Source organism: Pogonomyrmex barbatus, unplaced genomic scaffold (genome assembly GCF_055798465.1).
Source record: "Pogonomyrmex barbatus isolate J1 unplaced genomic scaffold, ASM5579846v1 scaffold10, whole genome shotgun sequence".
Taxonomy (NCBI): Eukaryota; Metazoa; Arthropoda; class Insecta; order Hymenoptera; family Formicidae; genus Pogonomyrmex; species Pogonomyrmex barbatus.
The window spans coordinates 2856854-2863329 of record NW_028297099.1 but is presented as its reverse complement, the minus strand read 5'-3'; the positions used below and the strand labels follow the sequence as shown (position 1 = coordinate 2863329).

At 39.2% G+C, this 6476-nt stretch overlaps 1 long non-coding RNA gene across 1 annotated transcript in view; it reads left to right on the top strand.

The window, feature by feature from the left end:
- The window catches only part of LOC105422958 (uncharacterized), a 12239-nt gene extending 6534 nt beyond the window's left edge, over nt 1–5705 (top strand). The window contains exon 2 of the long non-coding RNA XR_967325.2: nt 5119–5705. This is a non-coding gene — a long non-coding RNA (uncharacterized LOC105422958). The remainder of the gene's footprint in view (nt 1–5118) is intronic.
- Nucleotides 5706–6476: the final 771 nt, after the last annotated feature.

Genomic DNA, 6476 nt, shown 5'->3' with positions numbered 1-6476 from the left:
GTTTCAGGATGAAATAAAAATAAGCTTTCAAAATGTAATGAAAAAGTAATGGAAATTGTAACAACTCACTACTTCTTAAGTAACGATAAAGTAACAAGTTACTTTTTTACAAAGATAGTAACGATAAGAAATTACTTTCTCAAAACTAACTTTTTCGATCCTATTAATTGTTAATGTCGTTTTGTTATAAATTTTATAAACGCTTGATCCTTCAATCATTCTTTCAATCTTGTTGTTAAACCTTTTTTTTTTTTGATTATTTATTTGTAATGGCGAAAAGTATCTTCTATGCAATCCTGCCGCGAGAGACGTCTGTAAATTGGTCGACGCTTTACTGCTTTGCGTCGCGAGAGGTAACGGGATCCCGCGGGGCGTCGTTCTCTCCGGAGTCATTCCATTTTTTTCATTATCTTCCGCCGTCGGCAAGCTCCCTGCCTTCGGTCGGTGTGCGGCGGCATTCTTTCGTCTCTATATCGGAGAATTAATGTCCCGCGCGCGAATGCGACTCTCTTAAACGCCGACAGACCGCGCCCGGGCGAGCATCCGGTGTGTATCGCGGTTAATTCAACTCCGTCCTCGAAAGGGATATTTTGCCGCAGCCTCGTAACGATATCTCGCGAACGAGCTTGAAAAATGAGTGCGCCGTAATGACGCCGCGCCGACTAAGTATCTCGCCGGTGACTATCCGTCATAATCTGTTCGCACGTCGGTGTACGTGCGCATTTTACGCGCACGGTATCGCCGTCAAACACGACGGCTGGTAACTCTGCGGGGGGGAGGGGGATATCACGGCAGGAGTTTCCAGCTTGAAAGCGGCAAGGAGGAAAACGCAGATAGCGCGGCGGATTCCGCAAATTGCGCGAGCGCGCGACCCAATTACGCGACGTAATGAGCGATTTATCCCGCAGGTACCGCCGCCGCTGTCGTCGGCCAAGTTTTAATCAAGCTGTTTCTTAAGTGCAATTATCGCCTATCGTTATTCACTCGCGTTCAATATGTTTAAAACGCGGCGCGCGGTTAGCAGCCGGATCTTGGCGAACGCGAGGTAATAACGTGTGTCGTTGTGCAAACACATGTCCTCGCCCGGAGCAGATAAATCTGAGGGTATAGTTACGTGATAAAGGGTTACCTCGCGTGGTGAAGTAGGTGGAACGAAATCTCCCAAAGATCTATCGCGATCTATCCATTCTATTTGAGAGACAAAGCAAATTCGAGCGAGCTGAGAAACGTCTATCTTTACCGAAATCACAAATCGTTTAAGGGAATAGCAATTTAATGCGGCGAAACGCCACATTGTAACGGGCAGAGTTACAAAGTTACGGTGTATTTCGAGATAAATGCATAATGAATGTACACAAGCTGGAAATGCTAGAGAATTTTTTTTTCTTTCCTCAGAATATCTTTGGAGTTAAATAAATAATGCGGCTAAACGCAGACCAGTCGGCTTTTAAAATATACAGAGACTAAAGAGAATATCTAACGTTTTCTCCATTTTTACATCGGCGACGTTTTTTTTTTTTTTTTTTTTTGAGGAAACTAAAACACAACAATGCGCGCTTTAATAGTCCATTGTAAATGTTATTGATATAAAAAAATATATTTTATTAATTAAAAATTAATTAAAAATACGGAAAATAAGATTAAGAACAAACAAAGTAAAATATATTGTATGTCATGAATTCATTACTTATTTAAAGAATCCATGTAAATCTACAATAAATTGTTTTTTAATAAAAATATTAGGGCATTATTTTTGACAGAACCCCAATTGGCTATAAGAAAGTAAACCGCTTTGCTACTTCCCTTATTTTAAGATGTGTTATAAATATTGCGAAGAGAAAGACGGGAATGATACGGAAACCACAATATTTCCGACCGTATTATAGAGAATATTGAAAAACGCTTTCGAATCAATCGTGCGAATTCCTGATCGTATATCCAAGTATTCTTCGTCTGAATGGAATGTTGTTTTCTATCACGACTATCATGTCCGCTCCAATAATGCTGAGAACATTTTTCACAACCAACTATTTCGTGGATCACCGTTAGGTTTCTTCTTCTAAGGCAAAGATTTATGTTCCTATCCGTTAGACGAAAATATATATAAAATTGTTTTTACTAAAAAATTCAGATAAATACCAGATAAATATCAGTAGTTGTCATAATCACTCATTTTTCAAATAAACAGACTAAACAAAATTAAATTTATACATGTATTTGTTGATATAATCACGCAATTACCGAAATCGATTCACTTTTGTTTAAAAAAAATTATTGCTTCAATTAATTCGCCTTTTTTTATTTCACCGGAATAGTTTTCAAATTTCTTCATGATTATTTAAAAAATCGTCAAGAGTTGCATTTTTTATGTCATTGTAATAACAATCACTCGATGGAAATCTTGGATGAAAACTTTGGATGTGTAAAATAAGAAGAAACGTTTATGTTATTTGTTTAAATATTTAGACATTTTTATTATTAATTTAATCATTTAATGTAATCATTTTCAAAAATTTTTGTTTGATTGCAAATTACGAGCCTCGGTAAACAATATTATGTCATTGATATTCGCCAATCTGTGACGAGTATCAATATTTGATAGATGTATCATCAAACTAGACGCGACATATTGGCAAATCATATTCAAATATTTGTCTTTAATTTCAGGCGTCCCGTTACGATAAATTATGACCGATAATTATTTATTTCGTGATAAATGACGATCGAGTCCAACAATGGAAATAATTCCGATATCTAGAATAATTATTTGCTGACACGGATGAAATGTAGAAATACGATATCAAGAATTCATCATCGTATCGTGACGAGAATTTCTAAACTATACGTTTAGATTTACAATGATTTACGACAACTCAGAGGAATAGACAATGAAACGCGTGAGATAACGGAGCAGAAGAGGATAATGATCGACAATTGCAACTCATAATTTGCCACGAGAGCCGCGTCACGGATAGAACTCTATAATGACAGAACTATTTTTTTTTTTTCAACTAGACTAGCATTTCCTCTATGCTATATTCTAGGAATTTCACTCTGTCAATACGCTGTTAGCCGTTCCGGTTAATTCGTCACGTTTACGTATCGCGCTTGGCTCACGCCCACAAAGCGCTGTTTCCCATTTACATCCGCGGAACGTTATAGTTTAACGTTAATTAATGTCCTTGCATATCTCGCGGACTATTAAATCCCTACAATACATTTCCCATGAACTTTCCAAGGCGCGAATTATCTCCGGATCGAATTAACTGGCGATTAAGAGTCGTGAGGGTTCGCTCGAGACTAGAGACAGTAGTCGACTCTCTCGTTTCCTGGGAACGCTGTAATTAGCCTTTCGGATTAACCATTGCCTATAACTTGTTAAAACTGCGCCCTCTGCACCCCTGCGAGAATTGTCCCCGAAAATTTTCTTAGTCCAGAGAAGATTTCCGTAACTTCTGCCACGCTTAAAATTGCCCGGAGTGGCAATTATACTTTAGATACCACGCGGGAGAAAGAGAGAGAATCGGGGACACGGATCGACGAAGGGAAATGACATTTGCGGTCGTAAACGTTGCTACGAACGTTACCCACTGCACGTGAAATTCGCGGCGATGTCGCCGTACGTCTTGCCACAGGCTTATAATTTCGTTCTGGGCGAAATTAGGCACCGTGCGTGTCACGGTGTACGGTATTCAGCGCAAATTGAATTTGCATAACATATCCACCGATCACCATCCTGACGACGATAGTCATGAGTCTTGAGCTCCGTGTGTACGCGCATCGCGCATCCGTTTCGCCGTAGTTTCGGCGAAAATGGGCCATCAAACATCCGGGTACATCGGAGTCGCTGATGCCCCGACTTGAATCCGACGTGTCTACGTTGGAGTTATACGCACTCCCCCCGTGTTGTTTCAATTCCGGCGAGGAAGCAAACGCAGACCGGAACGCGTGATCGGAATATCGTGACTTCTCAAATTTGCACGTAATTTATTCGACGAGTTAATCCGACGGAGTTTAATTTTCAATCGCGCGCGTAAAAGCGCGTAAAATCATTCAGACTTAGCGGGATATTTTTAGCTTTGTAAATCCTTAAAACCGCAATTTCCATCGCAATTCCAATATTTTCGAACAAGGCATTGAATTCGGTGGAATTCGGGGGAAATGATAACGAATGCTTCTGGATATTACGCTACGTCTTCACGAAAGTTTCATATGCCCTCTCACGGCGCAAATTGTGATTCATATCAGATGTAAAAATTGCATCGTCCGCTGCAAATCGTCATGAAAAACCGAGTAACATCAAAGCTCGTAAAACAAAATGAAAATATATTACTCAAGAAGCCCACAGAATATATCTCATATACATTTACGTTTCGTCCACATATAATCTTCATTTGCAAAAATATCGTAATCTTTTAGAACGAAAATAATGTCTAACAATATTTTATGATATTCCTTATATGATTGTTGCGTAAAACAGATCTGGGATACTCAACCTGATTTGAAAAACTAAATAGCCAAACTTGAAATACAAACGATTACTCGTGTATATTTCTTGCTCTAATATCCGTAATATTTTTGTTGTGAAACAAAACAGGCAATAAATAGTAAATAAAAAGCAGTATCTCTCCTCTCTGTCATCCGAAAGGCAAACTTCGGCGTTACACGTGTCGACAAAGTTCTGTGACACGAAGTATCACAGTATCGATTGCAAACTCGTCTTATCAAGTGAAGGGCTACAGCGGTCGTAAAAGAATATGAGGCAACATGGCTCGAATGTCAAGTATCTTGGTGCCTTCGGCGTTCACTCAAAAGTTCAAGATTTTCGTTTAGAGATACAGTTTATACATATAGAATTTTAAACGCGGAATATGATTTATTATCTATATCGCGTTGGCTTTATCACTGCATCGTAATATAAAACCTGACTGTTTTTTTTTAATAATTTCGCTTTAAATTAATGCTGTAAATTTCGTTATTACTGTCTCATTGTGTAAAGGACTTTTAATCGACATATCTGACTTTTGCGTTGCAGGAATAAAAAAAGGATTGATATAAAATTTGCAAAGTTGTGTGACGAAAGTAGCGAGAGACTTCATTAAACGTTTATTATTTCAGCTCATCGCAATTCGTTGGATTTCTCCATTTGCCGATCTGGTTCTTCTGGAGCGCGCAATGTCGGAGACGATGGACCATTACTCCTGAACAGCCGGGGGATATAAATGTAACGGACAACAGTTAGCATGCACGTAACGTAATGGGACATCATGTATACACGATGGAGATTGAACAAGCCGTATGTATGTAGTTGGAAACGTATCGGCCTTCGCCAACGAGGGAAGAAAGAGGGAAAGAAAGGCTCTCATCGGCAACGTCTTGTCGGTAACAGCAGTCAGCCTTAGAGTGCCTATTAGAACTAATTATCTATAGCGTTGTAACGCCAAGGAAACATCACTGCCGCGCCCATTTTCACCTTGCTGCACGTCAATGCAACATGCGACTAATGTTGTTGAACGAAATGATCCTGTACGCCTCTTAGCTATCTCGAAATTAATTGTATCGAGCACATTAATTGTGTCGAACTCTAGAGAAAGTTTGTCAATATCCAAAGAGAACTCTGAAAAGAGAGAGGAGGCATTATATTGTCTACAGTAACAGTGTCGGTTTCCCGTAGTTAAATTAATAAATTGTTTCGCAATTAACAATTCATGTCTATATTTCCATGTCTGTTCCGATGACCACACTAATTAACATTCGCGTTGATTTTTTTATGGTTCATTAATGTAATTAGCTTCATCTGTATATTTTATTGCCGGGTCATGGACAACTCGATAATTCTGCTATTAAATGCCCGCAACACCGTTTCGATTTCGAAAAGCAGGTCACCCATTCGCCCGGAGCAAGTGCGTGCATAAATAATTCTCAATTTTCTGAGCGATATCGGCGTTTTTAAAATCGTTGTTCGCTGCGTAAACAATTCGCGGCCGGCTTGATGCGTACGTAATAAGCGAGGCGACGTCGAAGGGACAAGTCTAGTTTTCTTTGATCGTAAATCCGGGGTGGCCGTATCAAAATATTAAGTATTAAGCAATACCAGCAGGGCTCGTAGGTCTTCTAATCCCATTAATCAATCTCGTTTGCCACTCGTTTGATTGCGGCCAGCGCATGAAAGCCGACGAGAGGCTTTTCTAATTGGAAGTCCCTGATCCCTGATTACTTTCGTGACCTCGCGCACACACGTCCGGTTCAAATATAATATTACCGATCTTAATGAAGTTTACGAGACCGATGCCATTAGCGAGAATGCCTTATATCTTTTTGACTTTCAGTAGGTACACGTGAAGACTGTCAGAAAATCAGAAACATTTCAGTAACTTAAAGTAGTAACTTTAATTTTTTTATCTATTGTGCTCTAATATCGAAATTAGCATACATGTGTAATACATTCTTATACTTACAAATAAGTTTGGTCTTAT